This window comes from Peromyscus maniculatus, chromosome 9 (assembly GCF_049852395.1).
Source record: "Peromyscus maniculatus bairdii isolate BWxNUB_F1_BW_parent chromosome 9, HU_Pman_BW_mat_3.1, whole genome shotgun sequence".
Classification (NCBI taxonomy): domain Eukaryota; kingdom Metazoa; phylum Chordata; class Mammalia; order Rodentia; family Cricetidae; genus Peromyscus; species Peromyscus maniculatus.
Window position 1 is genome coordinate 69,783,638 of NC_134860.1, and position 23,308 is coordinate 69,806,945.

Below are 23,308 nucleotides of genomic sequence, written 5' to 3' on the forward strand. Positions count from 1 at the left end.
GGTTGGTCATTTCCACAAGTTCTGCTCCACCATTGATGTTCTAGGGGCAATATTCCATCTCTTAAACCTGTTTAAGTATTCAACAGTCATTGAATTAATCAACGGGAAGATGGATGAAAAAAGGTGGCTTTAAGAAGCAATGGACTTGAGACAGGTCTTTCTGAAGACTGGAGAGACTCTTGTCTCTCTAAGGTGGCCCCTGTCACATGTCACTGATTTCAAGTCTTCAAGATACTGTGATGGTTTGAGTGGGAAATCTTCTGCATAGGCCCATGTACTTAGATACTTGGTCTCCAACTGGAGGTGCTGTTTGTGGAAGTTATGGACCATTTAGGAGGCAGAACCTTACTGGGAAATGTATGTCACTCAATGGTCAGACTTGGAGATATTGTAACCTGGTTCCATTTCCTGTTTCCTCTCTAGCTTTCTGTATGTGGATGAAATGTTATCAGCCAGACCCCTAGTCTTGTCACCACGCTTACTCTGTCTGCAGCCATGCCTTGCCCACCCTGATGGACTCCCTCCCTCTGAAACTTTAAGCTAAAACAAATAAACCCTTCCATCCCCAAGTTGCTTTTGATTGTGGTATTTTTGTCACAACAGAAGGGTAATCAGAACTAATGGATACAGTTGGCTTTCTGGATCTAGAAAAATTGTATTTGTACAAGACTTATCCTAATTATCTCCCTGCTGTGAAAAGTGTGATGCCTTGGACTCAGGATTCACAGGCAAGGGGAGAAGGCTGTGGTCCGTTTCATGTTCTGTGTTTGGCTTCAATATCATCCATACACATGAAAGAATGCTGTGGCAAGGAACCATATTTTCTCAGTTCCAGCCCCTCCTGCAACACAATTAAATTAATACTTGCCAGGTGCTCTTGAGTTTATAAATCTCTGCAAAATGATGTAACAGACTGGTTGATGGGGAATAGGCTATATTTTTAGACACCCCCTTTCCTTTTCTCCAAGAACAGCCCTAGTACTACAGTAACGCACCATTTGATATTTTAGCATTTCAGATATTTTACAGTAAATTACTTCAGTTTATGGCACTTTGCTTCCTTATATAATTGTTATAAATAACCTTCAAATGACATAAAAGCTATAAACATTGTAAAACTGAAGAGTAAATTATAGACATTTCAGCACATGCACATAGGAACTCAGACACGTTAAGGGAAGTGAGGAAGGTAAGTTTGTTTGTTCTCTCCCTCCATAACCATCCATCTCATATTTCCACAATAAATAATCTGCAGTAAATAAATGCCAAGGAGCAGAGGAAATTTCGTGTATTTTCCGAAAGCCTGGAATTGACCTCCTTGTGGAGACTGGCTTGCCAGCCTGCAAGCTGGAAACTCCCATTTGGGGAGTTAAAGCTTAAGGATGCTTAATGGTGTCAATAGGGCAAATGAGAGAAGGATGGCCACCAAAGGAGGGGTCTGCACCTGAAGGAGGGAGTCTGGAAATAGTCTAAACTGCACTCCCCAGAGTGACTTGGGAGGTATTCACAAGGTCTCACAGAACTTCAGACATGCCCATACATCATCATCAAGATAATAGCTACTGTTTATTGAGTGCCTACCTCTCTATGTCATGCCAGGCACTTTATGAACATTTTCTCATTGAATCCTTTACCACAAGTAAGATTAGTTGGCAAGAGAGGGCAAGGAGAGATAGGACTTTAATGGAGAGAAGGACCTTTCTATCTGCCTTCACTGTTATAAATGTTGCAAAATGTTGTTACACCTGTGTATCTGTATATATTCAAAGTGTTGGCTTTTGTAGGGTTCTCTAGAGTAACAGAACTTACAGAATGAATCTCTCTATATATACAGAAAGGGGATTTATTAGAATGATTTATAGCTTGCAGTCCAGCTAATACAACAGTGGTTACCTATGAATAGAAGGTCCAAAAATTCAATAGTCTTTCAGTTCAAGAGGCTGGATGTCTCCACTACTCTTCAGTATACTCTGGAATTAAAAAAAAAGTAGACATTAATGACAGTGAGGGAATGGACTTGCTAACAAGATGAAAGCAAGCTGGCAAAGAGTAAAATCTTCCTTCCTCCCTGTCCTTATATAGGTTTCCAACAGAAGACATGGCCCAAATTAGAGGTAAGTCTTCCCACCTCAAAAACTTTTTTTTAAATTTTATTTTATTTTACAATACTATTCAGTTCTACATAACAGCCACAGATTCCCTTGTTCTCCCCCTTCCTGCCCTCCTCCCCTTCCCCCCCAGCCCACCCTCCATTCCCACCACCTCCATATCAAGGCCTCCCCCGAGGACTGAGATCGACCTGATAGACTCAGTCCAGGCAGGTCCAGTCCCCTCCTCCCAGATTGAGCCAAGCATCCCTGTATAAGTCCCAGGTTTACCTGGAAAACAGGACCTCAAAAACTCTTGATTAAAGATGTGTCTTCAACCCGGAAAAGACCACATTAAAAGTGACTCTTCCCACTTCAGATTAAGCAAAAATCCATCATAGGTGCGCCTCTCCATTTTTGGGGTTTTAGTTCATTCCAGACGTGGTCAAGCTGGCAACCAAGACCCATCACACCTTTTAAGTGTAAACATTGAAATTATGATTGGACTTTGATAAGCTTTGTTTGGCTTGTTATTCTTGTTTGTAGACTTAGAAAATGGGAGCAGTTCATCTTTCTCTCAAATTCTGGGACCTTAGCTTCTATTTCTATGTTGCAGGTAAGAACTCTAGGGCTGGGATTCAAGGAGGAGGCAGTTAAGTGATCCATTGAAGATGGAGAAACCTGAGGAGAAAAAGACGTTCCCATTAACTCGGTACAGTAGAAGGTGGAGATCTTTCTCTCTGCCATGTGCACTTTAGAAGCAGCTGGCAGGCACAGTGCCTATGCAAATCCACTCTCAACCTCAACCCTTGTACTTAGGAGGTCTTGTGTGTCTGGATGACTCTATGGAGTGACTGTTTGTGTCCAGAAGTGCCCTAAATTTTTAGAGGCCCATCTTCTATAAGGAATTACCTCCACAGATAGGTACTTAATAAAGGTCAAAATTCAGACACATACAACTTTAGATTGGGACATGGCTTCTAATTTGTCCTCTGAGACACTTGTTTTTTGGTACAAGTGCAGATATTGAACTCAGACATCCATTTGCATGTACAGAGTGGTGGTGCATACCTTTAACCCCTAGCACTCAGGAGGCAGAATCAGGCAGATCTCTTTTGAGATTGAGACCAGCCTGATCTACAGAATGGGTCCCTCCAAGCCAGCCAGGACTACATAGTGAGACTCTGTATCAACAACGGAAAGGAGGAGGAGGAAGAGGGAAGAGAGAGAAGAGATACCCAATGTTACACTGCACATTTGTTGTCAAGTTAGAAGTCAGTCCCATTTTACTAGGTAGCCTCCCTGGAGTTGTGAGTTACAGTCTGGTTATTCTTTGCTTTACATCTAGTATCCACTTATGAGTGAGAACATACCATGTTTGTCTTTCTGAGTCTGGGTTACCTCACTCAGGATGATTTTTTCTAGTTCCATCCATTTGCCTGCAAACCTCATGATGTCATTGTTTTTCTCTGCTGAGTAGTACTCCATTGTATATATGTACCACATTTTATTTATTCATTCTTCAGTTGAAGGGCATCTAGGTTGTTTCCATGTTCTGGCTATTACAAATAATGCTGCTATGAACATGGTTGAGCATGTGTTCTTGTGGTATGATTGAGCATTCCTTGGGTATATGCCCAAGAGTAGCATAGCTGGGTCTTGAGGGAGGTTGAGTCCGAATTTTCTAAGAAAACACCATATTGATTTCCAAAGTGGCTGTACAAGTTTGCATTCCCACCAACAGTGGAAGAGTGTTCCCATTGCTTCACATTCTCTTCAACATAAGCTGTCTTCAGTGTTTTTGCTCTTAGCCATTCTGACAGGTGTAATATGGTATCTGAGAGTCATTTTGATTTGCATTTCCCTAATGATTAAGGATGTTGAGCAATTCCTTAAATGTCTTTCAGCAATTTGAGCTTCTGTTGAGAATTCTCTGTTTAGCGCTATAGCCCTTTTTTTTAAAAAACTGGACTGTTGGGTATTTTGATGTCTAACTTCTTGAGTTCTTTATATATTCTGGATATCAGCTCTCTGGACCCTGAGAAAGACATAGGGATTATCCAATGACAGAGAAATGTATGAGATCTACATGAGCAAACTTGGGGGGGGGTGTAAATGGCGGGCAAGGATCGGGAGAAAGAGAGCTTAGGGAAGTAGGAGGTACCAGCTGGATCAGGAGCAGGGTGGGAGAATGGGGAAGGAGATACCATGATGAATGAAGACCCCAGGGAAATAGGAAGAAGCAGAGTGCTAGAAAGTTATCCAGAAATCCACAAAGATACCTCCACTATAGACTACTGGCAATGGTCAAGAGAGTGCCTGAGCTGACCTACTCTAGTGATCAGATGGCTGAACACCCTGGTTGTCATGTTAGAACTCTCATCCAGTGTCTGATGGAAGCAGATACAGAGATCCACAGCCGATCCCCAGGTGGAGCTCCGGGAGCCCAATCAGCGCAAAAGAGGAGGGATTGTATGAGCAAGAGATATTAAGACCATGATTGGAAAAAGCACAGGGACAAATAGCCAAACTAGTGGAAATGCATGAACTGTGAACCAATGGCTGAGGAGCCCCCATGGAACTGGACCAGGCCCTCTGGATAAGTGGGATAAGCTTGAACTGTTTGGGAGGCCCTCAGGCAGTGGAGCCAGGACCTGTCCTCAGTGCAAGGGCTGGCTTTTTGGAGCCTGGGGCCTATGCTGGGACACTTTGCTCAGCCTTGGTGTAGGAAGGAGGGGACTGGACCTGCCTCGGCTGAGTCTACTAGACTGGGCTGACTTCATAGGGAAAACCTTGCCTTGGAGGAGGTGGGAATGGGGGTGGATTGGGGGGAAGGCTGGGGGTGGGAGTAGGAAGGATGGGAGAATCTGTGGCTGATATGTGAAATTAAGTTAATTATAATATATTTATATTTATATGTATATTTATATTTGTATAAAGAAGTCAGTCCAATAGTGTGTAAGCTTCACTGGCCAGCAAACTTCAAAGCACATGCTAGAGAATTCTTACAATATCTTTCTGCAAATGTATTTCTCATATGTGACTACTTTTTTGTGGGTGACATACTTCCCTGGCAAAGGAAGTAATTCTATGTCAATCAATTACTATTTTATGGGTTTTTATGTTTTTTTCAGAGTTCCTATTTGTTAGAAGAGGAGTAGAGAAAGATTTCAAAACTCTTAACCCATAGCAAGTCCATGGCAGTCATAACAGTTGGCTTGTCCATGGGTACCACTAGGAGTAATTCTGCATGGAGAGACCTCGGAGGTCTCTGTCCATGAAGAAAGGTCCTATTATGACTGAATGTGAAGTTTACTCCACAGCTCCTATGTCAGAGCATTCATTCTCCAGACGATAGAGCTGTTTGTGGAGGTTGTGGAACATTTAGAAGTGAGGAAAAAGAAACTCACTGGAAACATAAAAGCGTATAGTCATGTCACATCAAATCAAGAGCAAAAACAAACCTCCACCTACCTAAGTTGCTTCTTCTCAGCTATTTGACTGCAGCAACAAGAAAAATAACTGCCCGGGCAGAGGTGGCTCATGCCTTTAATCTCAGCACTAGGGACGCAGAGGCAGGCGAATCTTTGTGAGTTCAAAACCAGCCTGGTCTATAGTACGAGATCCAGGAAAGGCACAAAACTACACAGAGAAACCCTGTCTCAAAAAGCAAAAACAAAAAAAAAAAAACTGGTAGAGAATCCACCAGGCAAGTTGTCTTTGTGTTACATTGTTTGTGATTTGCTTCCTTGATTGCCTTCTGTTGTTAGTAACATGAACTAACACATTGGACTGAGTTGTAAAGAAGAGAGCATAAGGCCACATCAGGTGAAGGCCTTGTTGGCAGAGTACCTAGGCAGTGTATAGTATGTTATGACAATAAGCAAAGAGCCGTGCGTGTCAAAGACTTTGATGTCTCTCCTTCTTCTTATAAAGCCATCAGTATTCAACCATAAGAGCCCAACCTTAGTGACCATCTAACCTAATCTCCTCCCAAAGACCTCATCTTCATAATATGTCACAAGAGATTTCAATTTCAACTGGAGTTCCTCCAGGGAGAACCCAGATCTTACAAATTACCAGCTATTAACACCTGTGGTCCAAAAGCAACATGGTTACACAGCTGGCTAATGCAGCCATTGCCCTAAGTGCCCAGACTCCTGTGTTACTAGTAGTACCTAACATTGTACTCTATGGCACCACAGAAGCCTTCATATCCAGTTCCAGCCATAGTTACCAGAACTACAAAGCCCAGCAGTTCACACACCCATCTTAAACTCATGAGAAAACCAGATACAGAATCTGCAAACAGGGTTTTATGACATCCCAAGAAAGACCTACATCTGGCTATGCTTAGGGTGAAATGTGGAGAGAAACAAAGTGCTTTTGCATCCTTGCAGATCCTTCAGCCCCAGACCCCCATGCAACTGGAGAATGAAACTGTGTCCTCATCCTTAGCTTCTCTATAGGCACCTTGGCTAAGCCTCCCATCTCATAGCTGCTCTTCAGTCCTCTCCTGGCCCCTCTAATAGCTAAAGTCTCTTCACTGTCTGAATCAGCAGGACCCACTGCATATACAGCAGGGCCTTCGGATACTAATGGCTTTGGATTCTGTTCCTGGAGCTGGCCCCAGCAGGGATCACATTCTTGCTGTGCTGGGCCTGGGTGTCTCTCAGGCAGATTAGCTTTTGATGGGGCAGGTCCTGCACCATTTCCATTAAGTACCATAATGCAGACATCATTATCGGCAGGTGCCCTGACCTCTCCCTGACTAATGAGCAGTCATCGATACGTTAGGCACATAAACATTTTTCCCTTCTGGACATTCTTCCTTACTGCATCGTCTCCCCAACCTCCATCCTCATATTCCCTTTCCTCTCTTCCCTCTCCTGATGGATGGAGTCAGGACACATGAGAGCTTGAAAAAAGGATGACTAAGTCTCTTAGGTTCCTAGAATGATGAAAAAAAAAATCCCTGTGCAGAGAGTCAACCAGACAAAGATTCCTTCTCAAGGAACAGAGAGCAAAGCACTCATCTTGCTGGGTCTCTTTTGCTCATTATTCAAATGAGCTTAATAATATCTGCTCTACCTACCTCAGGGATAGTGTTAGGATCAGATGAGAATGGGAAAAGGTTGCTTTTAGGCCAAATGTAAAGAGACCCAGGGTTTAAGAAGTCCTCCAGGCAAGGGGAATTGGGGGTGAAAAGACAAGTCATCATTTCTATATTTGGGGGAACAAGATGGCTCTTCTAAATGATGGTGGTATCAAGTGTCTTGAGCTCTGATCACAGCTTCTTACCCATTGGTGCACCTACTGGGGGCTGGATGGTTGCACAGAAGAGCAGCTTGTATTTTTTCCCAGGTTGGGTGTTTGGTGGGTTCTGTCCAATTCTCCCTCTGATAATTAGGAATTCTGTGAAAGGTTTGACTTACAAGATGATTTGACAGCTGACAAGATGACTTTCTGGTCAGCTGCACAATGAGGAACTTGAAGGGACATTGGAGGTATCTCCAAATGCAGAGGTAGATGTGATTTCCCATGTAACTGATCATAGGAAAATAGTCATGTAATCAGAGGGCTCCAGGCATAATGCAGAAACAGGGTCAGTAGGAGAGTTCCCAGGGTTTCCTAATATGGCGAGAGAGGTTTATTGGATTTTGGTTGGATGGGAAGACCTCCTGTGGTACCTGAGGTCAAATATTGGATCTATGAGCATGTTTGACTGAGATTATTACAAAGACATCAGGAGAGGTCCCTTCTGATGGACACCTGTTCTCTAAGAAGGAACATGGAGATCAAAGGAGAAAATGTGGGTGGGGGAGAAGATTATCAGCTGGTATGTCCCCCTTCTCTTTCCTTTTCCTTCCTTTCTTCTCTTTCTCTTTCCTTTCCTTCTCTTCTTTCTGTCTTTCCTTTTTCTGTCTCCTTCCCCTCTTCTCTCTTTTTTTTCTGTGTAATATCATCTAAGCCCTCTAAATACAGTATAGTTTGATCTCCCCCTTTGCATCACTTTCAGAATCAAGCATCCGTTCAGGACCCATTTCATTTATTAATCTTTGTCTCAGCTCTATCTCAGATCTCTAGCCCCAGAACATTCAGTCACTGATACTTGCTCAGTAGTTGGGAGCCATACACTGCAGTCCATATATCCATCCTAGTGAATGCATTCCCTGTTCAGCACTATAGTGTGGACAGCAGCGTTGGCACTTAACAAGTATTCAATATGATGATACGTTACCCTCTCCCACCCCAAAAGATCTCAGCAAAAAGCTAATGCAGGAACTGCCCCTAGGGACACATATTTGCAACTCTCTGCCTACGGACTCAGACCCATTAAAATGCAATCTCCACATTAATTTTTTTTAAACAGGACTCTTAAAGCCGCATGACGTTAAAACTGTCTCGCCAATAAGCCACATTAACCAGCTCATCAATTTTTTTTTCCACTAGTCCATCCTCCCCATAGGCAGTTACACTGGTAGTTAAATGAACATAATCAATGTATGTTTATTCATTGGCTCACATTCCAATTTGCGGGTTACCTACCCTGCCTGCTGTAGCAGCTGCATCCATCTGTGGCCTATTGTAGGAGCATTTCTTCATCCCTTAACACCTCATCCAGGCAGTGGGCCAGGGGCCCAGAAAACACTTAAAAGTTAGGCTCTTGATGACTTTAACCAAAGAATAGCAAGGAAGAATGTAAGTAAACTTGCTAAGACATGGCTGAAGAAATATGTCTGGCTGCTCCCATGGTCATGAGTAATGAATACTGATCTGGGAAACAAACATCTCTTCAGGATGGATCCCTTACCTCAAATCAACTGAAATGGTTGGGATGTTTGTCTAAAATCAAGCTGGGGTGGGGGAGGGGAACCATGTGAAAGTCGGAGGTTTGGAGGTAGATGTTGGTGAAGCTGAGTGTGGCCCGACACAAGTGACAGCTTGTCCCTGACGAGTGGCATCCTGGGTACCACTTCTCCCTAGACCTTGGCTCTTTCCCAGGATGGAGGCAGATCAGACTTTCTCAGGTGACATGAAAACTGTTTGTACACTCTTGTATATTGTCAGTGTGTGGAAAAGAATTTCCAAGCTTGTTTCTTGTACTCATGGGCCTCAGAGAAGCAGAAGCAGGCTGGTCACCATGCGGAATTCAGCAGCCCTTCTCCCATCAGCTCAATATTCCCTAGTCTTGGTCCAGAAAAGAGATTCTGTGAACTTGTCTTTATAGAGTCAAAAGGCCAAAAGGAGACAGCAGAATCAAAAAGGATTGTGTGGCACCACATCAGAGTGCAAAATGGCAGTCTTTGCAACAGGCATTTCTGGGTATCAGAAAGTCAGGTAGTCCTCTTGCTTGGGTGTCCCAGCCAATTACTGTACACTTCTTACTGCTCTTAAAACTGCTTTGAAAGCAGGAGAATTAGCACTAAGTATATCTTATTAGAATCATGCCTAATAAACTTTGGATGTCGGTCACTCCCAGTACTGAGTAGTAGACATGAACATGAGAGATTTGGGCAGAGATTTGAGAGACTTAGTATATAGACAGCCAGAGTAGAGATTCAGATTCAGGTCTTCAGTTCCACCTCAGGTGGTTTGATAATTCACAGGCACAAATGATGTCATCACCCACACATGGGAGTGGCAGCATGCAAGTTAACTGTGCCACTTCTATGTGGAAGCATCAAAAGATATTGCCAGATATGCATAAGTTGGGACTGGATGAAGGCTGGCAAGGAATGGGCAGCCACAACTTGGGTGTTCAGAAGTTGGAAAAAGAATGGTCTTGTATACTGCAGCTAAAGGGACTCCTTCAAACATCTTGAAAAATGGAGAGACATGCAGTGGCAAATTTGGGCTAACACACCTTAGTGAGCATTGTCCGTGTTTTCAAAGGCTTGTGAGCATCCATAGAACACAGATGTTCTTGGGTATTGTCTATACACGACACCAGATACACTTAGCATCCCTACTTCCCAGTGCATGTGAACATTGTCTCTATCTCCATGTATGCTTTACTATACTTACATAACTTCTGGGTCCACATGGGTTCTCATCCGCTATTAATGTTTGGAAATCTCTTTGAATGTCTCCAGAAGGAAGAACTCCGCCCCCCCCCCAGAGTGGACATTTGTCATCCTTCCTCATTCGCTGGCTCCTGGGCCTCCATCTCACCTAATTTATCCAGGCTGCTGATAAAAGAATTACTGAAACAAAGGAGGCCTGCCCAAAGACCACTTGTCACTTGGCATCCCAGGACGTTCTCGCCTCTCCACTGTTGCCATGGTGTTAGAACTGAAAGGATTCCCAAGCCTCTCAGGGGACTAGATACTGAAAAACACCATTAGGGAACAGTAGTCCATGAATGACAAAAGTAGATATGAAGACAGAGGACTCTGGAGATGGCATTCCCCTCAAAAAGGGATGACCTGCTCTAGCTCTAGCAGGACAGCATCAGATCTGCGCAGGATTTGCATGCTGTAACCCTTTACAGCGGCTAGGAACATATTGAGTGGAAGGGGCTTAGGATCAGTGGGTAACAGGGAATAGTAGAGATCAATGCTTATGGGAAGGAACATCCACGGTAAGGTGTGTTGTCATGTGTAGTGAAGCCAACGAGATCCAACCTCATTTCTTTCTCAAGGGAAACAGAATTTTTGTTACCTGAAATACTGACTTGTTAATAGTGATAAACAAAATTTGCTTTCTAGGTATAACCAGCCCCAGGATCTCAACTAGAATTAATGTATTTAGAGAGCAAAAAGTTATATTTAACTAAATAAGGCAAGTCAAATGATGCAGAAGTAACCAGGCACTTTACAACAATAACAATAATGCTAGTCTTTTCCTCCATGTGTGAACAATAGGCATACATTATATCTCCTACGTACTGCAAAACTGTCCTAAACATATTCCTGGAAACCTCAGTTCTAAAACTAAATCTTAAAAAAAAAAAAAAAAAAAAAAAAAAGGTTTGTATCTGTTTCTTTATTCATTCATTCTTGCTGACCCTGGTTTAATTTGAAATCATCCTCTTGACTTGTGTGTACTTCTATAAACTTATTATCTTGAAAGTTTGGATGGATTTGTGAAGTCTTACAGAGATGAGCAGGGCCAGGTGGTCATTTGTAGATAGTCTGAGCTCCCTGTAGGAGGGGGGTTTCTCTCTTGTGGGCTCTTAAGCAACAATATTTATATGTACACACACACACACACACACACACACACACACACACACACACACACAGAGAGAGAGAGAGAGAGAGAGAGTACAACATCACAAACATAGACAAAGCCGGCACCCATTAGGACTTGTGAACTTTGAGCTGGTTGGTAAATTGTCAAAAAAGAAAAAAAAAAGCAAGCAAAAAAGAAGAATGCATGCGAAGGGTGTGGGTGCACAGGGAGGGAAGGAAGCACCTTTTAAGATGCATCCCAGAACGGCAGCAAAGTTTGGTGGTCCAAGCTTGCATTTCAGCTCCCAAATGGAATGGAAATGAGCAATATGACAGCCATTTGGGTTGGGGTGGGGAACAGCTGAGAGCCTGTTTCCTCAGGAAATGAGAAGGAAGCCTGAGTTTTCAGCTCATCATGACACTGTGTGCAGAAGGCAGTGGATGGGAAGTCTGAATTCCACTTCCCATTAGCCACCCTCAGAAGCCACCCTGCTGAGAGTCTCAGTTCTCCCAGGCCTAATGAGGCCTTGTCACAGGAATGCAGAAAATGACTGGGGAGCCCAGGTGCCTGTATTCCCTGAGTAGTGCATCACGGGGTTGATATATGTCATGGTGCAGAAATAATTCACTGCCAGGACTAATCCTTTAGATTATGCATTGGGTGTGTCACCCAAACAGGTTCTTCTGTTCAGAACGGCACTCAGAAACAGTAATTTGTTTGTGCATATTCCAATCATGGAGAAGATTCATAAGCTACTGTTGAGGAAGAATGGATCACTCGCTTTTTTCCTTTAATGCAGAGAGGTTAGCTCCTGGGATTTTAGAATAAATATTTGATCTTTAAAGATCATTTTGTAGCTTGTAGCCGTCAGCCCAGCCAGGTTTTTAGTGTTTGTTTATGGTTTACACCATATGATTCAATAAACTCCGCCAGAGACGCATGTGCATAATTAAGTTTGAAAGCCAGCCCCAACTTCACTGCAGGATCAGCTCCTCAAATCACACTTTATACAGCTAATTCCATTTACTGTTGGTGGGGATTTTAGTGCTGCGCACTCAGTTACTTAGAATCTGGGGTAGAACCCGGGCGTCTCTCTGCATCCTTCTTGAGGACAGTCTTTCCCCTAAATATAAATGCTCCTCACACACATACACCTCCTCACCACCTCATTTCCAGTTATACATTTCAATGACACAAGAGGCATCATCTCTCCACCCCACTGAATAGACATCATACCAGACAGGGTACTTGCTACGTTAGTCTCAGTACCACTCTCATTCAAATGGGAAAGTGAGGCTGTGTATTCTTCCCATTTCATAGTCTTTTAGGATGAAGTCTAAGAAAAAGAGCAGCTTATTCTCTCACAATAGTTACTGTGTTCCAGGTGCTTTTCAAAGCACCCTGTATCACCCCCAGTGAATCCACATTAACAGCCTTATAATGTAAGGACAGGCTGGGCATTCCTAACCTGAAAATCTAAAATACTCCAAAATTTGAAATGTCATGTACTAACATGACCTCACAAGTGGAAATTCCCCTGCTAACCTCCTAGAACAGGTCACAACCTAAATATAGGTGCACTAAAAATACTCTATGAAATTACCTAAATTCTAAGTTACCAGGTGTATATGAAACAAGGATAGTTTGATGTTTAGAGGTAAGTTTCATTCCTGAGATGTATCAATGTGTATGTGTATGTATTCCCAAATCCAAAATCTCTGAAAACTAGAATTCTTCTGATAATAAATACTTTGGATGAGGGCTCCTTATCCCCATTTCTAAATTAAAACAAACAAACATAAAAACCAAGGCATAAATCCTACTTAAAGACAGAATTTAACAACTTCCTTGAGTTTTCCATCTCAGTAAGATTATCAAATAAAAGTGATTTTCTCCTCACACATGAATAATAAAAAGAAAGAAATGAAGGCCTAGGGGTTCAAGTGACCTAAGGTGCCCAAGGTCACAGACGCTGTTAATTTTGCAGCATTGAAGTCTGTGTGCTCACCAATGTCCTGCTGTCTGTCAGGACATTGTCAGAGGTCACTGGAGTGGGTGTTGTATACAAGCTGCTCACCTTATCATACAGACTTCTGTCTCTTTAGCAGATGGGAGCTGAGGGTTAGGACCTAGGACTGTCTCAGAAATGGGCTTCAGAATTCCATCCACCAAAACAGATGGTAGAATTCCGCTATTAGAAGACCAGTGCTTCTTCAGGCATGTCGTCACACATCCGCTATTGTAGCACTTGAGAGGCTGAGGTAGCATGCTTGCCACAAGTCGGCACATCTGTCTCTTTCTTCAGAACTGAATTCACCACCCAAGGCCACCACTGCCCTGGCAATGTGTCAGGCATGGTCCCCAACCACACAAATCTCCCCTTGATGGATCATGTCCCTTAGTACTGCCTCAGCCTGGGTGGGCAGCCAGGCCTCTAAAAGCTGGGGGAAACTGGGAATAGAAGAGGAGGCAGGCAGAATTCCAGACACCACAGTTCTGTTAAAGAACTGCAGCCAACTCTGCTCCTGTGTGTGTCTCCTGGTGGGGAAGTTAGGAGAATGCAGAAACGAGGTGCCAAACTCTACCTCCCTTACCAAACCTGTGCTGGGTGAGGAATGTGCAAGCGACTGTCCGGTTTGCATCACAGACCAGCCCTTATGCAATCTCAAGGTTAAGTGGGCTCTTTTGCCCTCTTCTAAGTCAATATCACTTTTAATCTCCCAGTTCTCTCCTTTCTTCGTTTCTTCCACCTGGTTATCCTTCCCTTTCCTCACTTTCTCCTCTCCTTCCCTTCCTACTCCCCCTCCCTCCATCACTCTCTTCTTTCTCCCTTTCCTTCATGCATCTCCTTCTGTATGAGCAGCTTTCCTACCATTCTGTGTACTTGACCAAATTTATGAAATTCAGCTGAAGATTATTTTTTATATCTGTAATATTTCCACATGACTAATTGCATTTAGTGAAAAGCTGACACTAGACAATTTCTTGGGCTCATTCAGTGTTAGATTTATTAAAGCTCCAGATCATCCATCATCTCAAAATTTGGCATGTTATGTTTATAAATAAATTAAATTAACAAGTGTGTGCTGTGCTGAGTGTTCATGTGTGGGAGAGAATGCAAATACAGATGTGTATATGTCTATGTATAACTGTGGCTGCATTCCACAGTGCTGTCTCCTGATCCCCCAGCCTCTAAATATAGTGCTAACCCACAATGGCTTTTCTAATAGAGATGTACTCAATTTGTAATTGAGAAGAGATCTTACTTAATTAGAGCATCCAGCCTTTCCATGCAATCATGATTGCATGTCACTGCAAAGAGCGGAGTTACACAGAAGATGCTGATCTGAGGTTCAAGTTGACAATGGCCAGGAGATATGATTCTCCTTGTGCTCTGATCCCAGCTTCTGGTGTAGTAACTTTCTCAGTTTTGACTTCACAGTTTTGTAAACTGTAAAGAGAAAAACCTTGGAAAGGCCATGATCTGGAAGCCCGGAAGAGTGAAGAAGGTGTCTTGCAGAGGTAGTATCTTCCATACAACAGCCATGGGCCTGGGGTCAGCAGGAGGGAGGCAGGAATGTTATGCTTTATGAAGCTAAGAAATTGTCTTCTTTAGCAAACCAGGAAAATCAGGGTGGCTGATTATTGTTATTAATAGTAGTAATAATAATTAGCAGACTACTGCCATCAACAACATTTCATCAGCAGAAAACATGTGGCAAATTGAGATCCTATCACATACAGGAGCCAATAAAAACTCTCCTAAACATGATTGAGAACCCAATTCAATATTAATGCCATCATTGAGTATTATGGAATCCTAGGACTTAAAAGGTCCCCTTAATAGCATCCCCTCCATTCCCCTGATCCATCTAAACTGGAGACGTCAAGTATATTTTAATACTACCTGCCATTCTGGTTGATTGATAATGGCTGCCTAGAGTGTTGCTTTGAGAAGCATTCTGGGCTTCTTATGAGCTCGAAGGAAGAGAGGGCCATGATCAATTAGGTGTGTCTGCCATGACACCCATGGGAAGACTAAGTACTCATGCTGAGTATTTACTATTTCATGACACGACTATTCTGAAAAACAAGAACTCCTTTTTTCTGACTTTAAAGTTACCCTTGAAAAAAACCATCTTGCATCCCTCAAGAATTAATTCCCTTTTAATGCCTTTCATTTGAGAAGTTGCCTCTTTCTCAAAGACACAACCTGATTTTGTTTTTGTTTGACTCTCAGTGAGATGGAGTCCCAGTAGACACATAGACCCTTTAATAACAAGGTTTTTCAGTTTGTTTATAGGCCTGGCACCCTAACATTGGTGTCAGGAATTCGAGTGTGATCTATGAGCTGGCTGTTCAGTCTTAGGGATGAAATGCACATGACTCTATTTTGAGTAATGAACTGATCTTTAGGGAAGAAAGTGTGAGCTGGTTAGTTTAATAATAAAGCCTTTCAGATTAGAGAGAAGGAGTTGTATGTCTTTGTATTCACCTCCTACCTCCATATATTATAACTGGGGAAGGAAAACATGGGATTCAGAAATGAGGCTTTCACCTTAACTCTGTGGATTACCAATACATAAGAATTCTGCATTGCTTCCATTTTAATACACAAAATACAAAAGAAAAAATGGTTTTCTTTCATGCACTAACAATAGTGTTGGTAAAGTTGCTATACCATGATACTGGTACTAGCAGAACCCAACAGCACACTTACTGAAGGGATATGACATACTAGGTCCTGGGCTAAAAGTTTATATATCAGTTCATTTGATTTCAATAACAACATTAATAAATTCAAAGCAGGCTACATAAGATCTACAATGGTACAGGTATAGACTAGACAGCTAGATGGCATCCTCTATAGTTGTGCTGTTGACAGTGTCTTATTTCTCATGAGCACACCAGCCTAAATAATTATTAATTATTATTTAATTATTAATTAATGGGTTCCAGTAAGTGGGCTCCAATGAAGTTCATAGGTAGAATCCTATTGATGTCATTTGCCCTTTTCAGTGGTGTAAACGTTCCTGTAATGTCTAGCTACCAATGTAAACATGGAGTTGAGATGAAAAGGGTGAATTCAGCTCTGAGCCTACAGGAATCATCTCCTGATTTTGAGCTATGTCTCTTTCAAAATCCCCAATGGGTAGGTGCAGGAGGCAGAAGGAGAGGCTGTGCAGCAGGAAAAGGCATGTCCATCATCAAACTGGAGACAGCAGAGAATAGGTTAAACATGCTTTATGGCAGGAACACTACACTCTTCCAACTTCTCAATGCTTAGATGAGAAACTAGGTATTGACTTGTCCCAATGTCTTTGTGTGACAAAGCTAATCTGAAGACAATGGGTACCACTACTTTGGATCCCTTCTTTCAGAACAAGTTGGTTATATTTCTAGTCTCTTTACATATTCTATTTATTTCGAAAACTCTTTCATCTTTATATATCCTCCATAAGACTTCAAGTTGCATGTCCCTAAAATGGACTCTATAAAGAATCTTACTACGCAAAATGTGATAAGAAAAGAGGAATCTCCACCAGTTCCTGGCTCAGGGCTATTGATTGTACACATTGATCTAGGCTCCAACACATGGCTTGCCAGCTCCAATATTACATCTCTATAAAAGAGTTTGAATTTCTTGACTTTCCTTTTAAATCCACATTGTCAGGACTCCCTGTCTCCAAAGCAAGCCTACATGCCTCAATGCACTCAGCTACTGTGGCCCAGACTTTCAATACCCTGTTCAATGAAATGAGTTAGGGACTGATTCAGCCTGACTTCACTTGGGGGCTGATGATTTCTGAGATGGAGTCAAGACCTTAATGTATCCTGCTCCTGCCTTCTCAGTCTATTAATTCTCATTCCTTTCTTCCAGTTCCGTACCCTCAAAGCAGCTGCTTCCAAAGCAACTGGAGCAGGGTTGAAGAGAGAGGAAGTTAGTTTAAATGAGCTAATTGGATGGGTCCTCAGTGGAGTGTGGTAGCCAGAATGATGGCTCTCCAATCAAGGTCCTGTGTAATTTTCTGAACTAGCAAATATGTTGTGTTACCTTGCATGGCAAAAGAGGCCCTGGCAGGTGATTTTCAGTTAAGGATTTAAGGTGGAGAGATTATTATATTATATATGTGATGACAGGTATCTTTAGAGATGGACAGGAAAACAGAAGTAGTACCACGTGATGCAATGTAAGAAAAACTCAAGTTGCTACTGATGCTATAAAGATGAGGAAAGGCCATGAAAGAAGGAGGGAGACACTTGAATCTGGAAAGACAGATTGTCTTCTAGAGGATCCAATGATAATTGTCCTCTAGAGACTCCAGAAAGAAACACAGTGTGGATGACATGTTGCAGAACATGGATTAGACTTCTGATTTACAGAAATGCACTTCTGTTTTAATCTATTAAATTTGTGACAAATTGTCACAGAAGCAATAGAAAACCAATACAAGGGGCAATGATTTGACTTTTGCACATGATTGAAAGTGGCCTTGGGCTACACTCTCATCCTCCTATCAGCTCAGAGTAGAAAAAAAGATGCCAAACACACAGCCAGCTTTGTGGCTTTCTTAGAGATGATTTGAGATCCCCTTATAGGCCTCCCCAGAGAGATTTTTCTTGAGCGTTATTCTGTTTTGAATCTGAAACATCCCCCACACCCTTGTCTTTTGAGTGCTTGTGGTACCCTAGCTAATGTACTTTTCTAGGAAGTCGTGGAAACTTTATAAAGTATGGCAGAGCTATTGAAAATAGATCACTAAGGATGAGTATTGGAAAATTCTGGATTTATTCTCTACATCTTCATTTGCTGTGATATGGGAAGCCTCTACCATGTTCCCCCACTGCTGGAATGGACTGTAATCCTCTGAAACCATAAAGGAAATCTGATCTCAAATTTTTTTTTTCAGTTATTCACAGTAGGACAGAACCAAGTTAAACAGATGCTTGAGTTGAATGATCATGACCTTTGCTCATGGTGTCTTCTCAGTTTTGAATTGGGTATAGTTTATATTTATTTACTTATTGTATATTTTCCATAACCTGACATGCATTTACAAATATACCATGCAAATAATCATCTAGGTTGAAATTATGACGGCTCTATCCCATTTCTTCATGAGAAATAACCACCATCCTGAGAATTTGTCTTTTATTTTTTTCTGAAGTTTTCCCTTTTATTGAAAAATATTTTTCTCATACAGTATATCCCAATTACAGTTTCTCTTCCCTCTACTCTTCCCTGTTCTTCCCCTCCTTCCCCCTATACAGATCTGCTATCTTTCTGCCTCTCATTAGAAAAGAACAGGCTTCTAAGAAATAAGTACAAAACATAACAAAATAAAATATAAGAAGAAACAAAAACCACCACATTGAAGTTGGACAATGCAGACCAACAGAAAAAAGAACCCAAGGGAAGGCACAAGAATCAGAGACCCACTCCTTCGCACACTGAAGATTCCCATAAAAATACTAAACTGATAGTTATAATACATACTTAGAGAACCAGGCACAACCCTGTGCAGGTCTTGTGCTTGCTGTTCCAGTCTCTGTGAGTTCATATGAATGTTGCTCATTTGATTTAGAGAGCTTTGTTTTCCTGGTATTCTCCATCTCCTCTGGCTCTTATACTCTTTCTACCTCCTCTTTTGTGGAGTTCCCTGAGCTCTGATAGGAGAGATTTAATGAAGACATCCCATTTAGAGCTGTGTGTTCCAAGGTCTCTGTCTCTGTCTCTATGTGTGTGTGTGATGTCTAGCTGTGGGTCTCTGTATTTGTTTGCATTTGCTACAGGGTTAAACTCTTATGGTAGCTGGATAATATACACTGATCTATAAGTGTAGCAAAATATCATTAGGAGTCATTTTATCACCACATTTTATTAAGACTAGTAGTATTTTATTATATCTTAAGTCTCTGGGGCATCTTCTCTCTGGTTCTTGGTCACCCAAGCAGTGTTGGGTGTGGGCTTCATCTTGTGGAGTGGGCCTTATATCAAATTAGATATTGGTTGGTTATACTCACAGGTTTTATGCTACTACTGCCCTTGCATATTTTGCAGGCAGGACAGCCCTATAAATCTGAGGGTTTATGACTATTTTGATGTTTACCATTCTTTTTTAGTTGCCTTCTGAGTACCTTCCTGTACCAAAGATGCTAGAAGCTAGGGGTGAAGGTTCTACATAGGCAGCAGCTTAACTCCTACATGTTCAATAAGTTGTGTGAGTGTTGTCTTCAGCAATGGGACCATGATATAAGTGTATGGAGAGCAACATGCAGGCTTGGCTACAGCCTATGTTGTTTGGAGATTTCCATGGGATTTTTTGACTGGTATCTCAACTAAAGATAACCCAATACTGGTCCTGGAAGCTTTGTTTAGTGATCAGACTTCCAAAGAAGTGGTAATTATACCATTCCTCCAACTTTTTTTCACAAAAATAAACAGAAGGAACTATGCTAAATTCATTCCATGAGGCATCAGTTACCCTGATACCCAAACCACATAAAGACCCAACAAAAAAAGAGAATTACAAAAAAAAATTCCTTATGAACATAGATGTAAAAGTAATCCATAAGATACTTATAAACTGAATCCAAGAATATAAAAAAGATCATCTACCATGTCCAGTAGGCTTCATCCCACAGATGCAGGGATGGTTTAATATAAAAAAAAAATCGATAAATGTAATCTACCATATAAACAAACTGAAAGAGAAAACTACATGATCATCTCATGAGATACAGAAAAGGCCTATGACAAAATCCAAAACCTTTTCATGATAAAAGTCCTGGGGAGATTAGAAATTCAAGGGACATACCTTAACATAATAAAGGCAGTTTATAGCAAGCCCATAGCCAGCCTAAATGAAGAGAAACTCAAAGCAATTCTAATAAAATCAGGAACAAGACAATGTTGTCTACCTTCCCATTCAATATTCAATATAGTGCTTGAAATCTTAGCAAGAGCAATAAGTAAAACAATCCTGAACAATGAAAGAACTATCAAAGGTATCACCATTCCCAATTTCAAGACTATTGTAAGAAAAACAGCATAGTATTGGTGTAAAAACAAGCACATTGATCAATGGAAGTGAATTGAAGGCCCAGACAATTAAATCCACACACCTATGGACACCTGATTTTGGTAAAGAGATCAGAATACACACTGGAAAAACAATAACATCTTCAAAAAATGGTTTTTGCCAAACTGGATGGCTGCATGTAGAAGAATCCAAATAGATCTATATTTACCACTATGCACAAAACTCAACTTCAAATGCACCAAATACCTCAACATAAAATCAGATGCACTGAACCTGATTAGAAAGTAAGTGTGGAACAGCCTTGAACACATTGGCACAGTAGAAGACTTTCTGAACAGAACACCAAATAGTACAGGCACTAAGATCAACAATTAATAAACAGGACCTCATGAAACTGAAAATCTTTTGTGTAAGGCAAATAGCACCATCACTCAGCAAAGCAACAACCTGAAGAAAAGTTTTTGTGTGGTTTTTTGTTTTGTTTTGTTTTTTTGACCAACTCTACATTAGGGGACTAATATACAAAATATGTAAAGAACTCAAAAATTAGATATCAAAAAACCCACAAATAAGCAAATAAAAATTGGGTACAGATCTAGCCAGAGAATTCTTAATAAAGGAAACCCAAATGGCGGCAAAACACTTAAAAAAATGTTCAACATCTTTAGCCATCAGGGAAATGCAAATCAAAACTACTTTGAAATTTCATCTTATACCTATCAGAATGGCTATGATCAATAACGTAAGTCACAGCTCATGCTCGCAAGGATGTGGAATAAGGAGAACACTTATACATTGCTGGTGGAGTATAAACTCATACAGCCACTGTAGAAATCAGTGTGGCAGTTCCTTAGGAAGATGGGAATTGATCTAACTCAAGACCCTGCTCTACCACTCTTGGCCATGTACCCAAAGGACACTTCATCCTACTGCTAGGCTACTTGCTCAACCATGTTCACTGCTGCTTTATTCATAATAGCCAGGAATTGTAAACAACCTAGATGCCCCTCAACAGATGAATTGGTAACGAAAAGTGTGGTACATTTATACAATAGACTATAATTCGGCTGCTAAAGAAAAATGACAGCAAGAAATTTGCAGGCAAATTGATGGAACTAGAAAAGAAATCATCCTGAGTGAGGTTACCCATATCCAGAAACTTAAATACGAAATGTATTCACTTATATGTGGATATTAGCCATTAAGTAAATGATAAACAAACTACAATATAGACCCAGAGAAATTAGGTATAGAAGAAGGGACCAGGGGGACATATGAATCTCCCTGGGATGGGGAAATAGAATAGAGAATAGATTTTATGGGTGGACTGGGGATGTGAGAATGGGAGGATCAGGGGAGGAAGGGATGAGATTGACAAAGAGAATATTGGGAGAGATAACTAGAATAGAGGGGCATTTGAGGCATGGCATGGAAACCTAGTTCAGTAGAAACTTCCTAAAATATATGAAGGTAATTCTAATGAAGTCTCAAAATAATGGGGGAGACAGTCCCAACTGGCCATCTCTTGTCACCAAAGGAAGCTTCCTGTATCAGGACGGGGTTACCTCCAACTGAATCACTTTTCAGTTTTGGTTTTTGCTTTCTTTTTTTGCTATCTACATCCTCCCCCAAATAACAATGATTTATAAGGGCACCATGCTGTATGTAATTCTCAGGATTTATTTTTCTACTAATATTGGATTGCTGAGATACATCTGTATTATTTGTATGATTATGTGCTGTTGCTCTAGAGCACACCATTGAATGAATTGAATAAATGTTGTATGATTTATTTATTCATTTTCCTCTGGATGACATTTGATTCTATGGCTAGCACTATTAAGGTTATTGTAGCTCATGTCTCCTGAATTATCAACATAACCAAAAGTTCCTTTCAACAATAGATCTTGGAGGTTAATCTCCCACAAATCCTTTTGGTTGCACTTTGGTTCTGGGCCAGATCTAATATGGGGGCCACAAAATCTAAAAGTAGTGGGAACTCATTCTTCTCAAGTGTTTTCTCTCTGTTGTTCCCACCCAGAAGAATGTCAACTCTTCAGTCTTGATTAAGAAAGCCATGAGAAGATCTCACATTATCCACCTCATGCTCGAGGCCTTGTAGTCTGGGCACCAGTGAATCAGCATTTTACTTTCCAGGGTGTCAGCTTTCTATCTTCCATGAGAATAGAATCTATAGTTGTCAAGGACATGGTATCGCAGAAACAATAGCAGCAAGTGCTGGCTGCTGCTCAAGGCAAGGGAGGTGAGTCTGGCTAGAATGCTCACCACCACCTCTCCTCACCCACCCAGCCAGGGGGAGGGCTGTCGTGAGCACAGCTGTCCCCGACCTACCACAAACCCAATCTCTACATTTAATTTTCTTCTTTGCTAAAGGCAGAATCTAGGACTTCAGGCCTGGTAAGCAGATGTTCTGTGAGTGAACGATATCCTTGGTCTTCTCAATACTCAAAATAATGACCCTGCAAGCTGGTGATGGGTTTCCCTCTTTGGAGTAGGAGCTAGCGAAACGTGTGAAAATGCAGATGTTGCATGATATGGTTATCATGATGCCTGGAGAAAGACAATAAAAAGAACCTGTGGTAACTGCTCCTGTGTAAAACAACCCTTTTCAGTACAACCATCTTTTGATCTCTGAGTTCATCCAGTCCTTTGATACTCAACTGTATCTCTCTACTTCATCTCCATTCTCTATCATTCTCATACCTGATATCTCACCTGAGGAGACAGAAGTAGCATGCCCTTTTGTATGATAGTTCTCCAGAAGACACCCTGGGAATGCTAGCTATAGCATACTCTTCACATACTCAGAAAACAGCATCCATCATGACAGCTCCAGGAAATCTGCACTACCTGATGATCAGATTGTTTAGAAGGATATAAAGTTCATGTGCTCACAGATAAACACTAGAGAAACCAGAATTGTTAAACACTCAGACTTTTTTCTTCAATGGAAGAAATCAACACCTGTTCACCTGGAAG

The 23,308-nt window shown here is 41.4% G+C and overlaps 1 long non-coding RNA gene across 1 annotated transcript in view; it reads right to left on the reverse strand.

Moving 5' to 3' along the window:
* Window positions 1-23,308, reverse strand: part of LOC143267179 (uncharacterized) — a 96,845-nt gene that overhangs the window by 65,956 nt on the left and 7,581 nt on the right. Inside the window, exon 2 of the long non-coding RNA XR_013042092.1 lies at window positions 1,894-1,970. This is a non-coding gene — a long non-coding RNA (uncharacterized LOC143267179). The remainder of the gene's footprint in view (window positions 1-1,893; window positions 1,971-23,308) is intronic.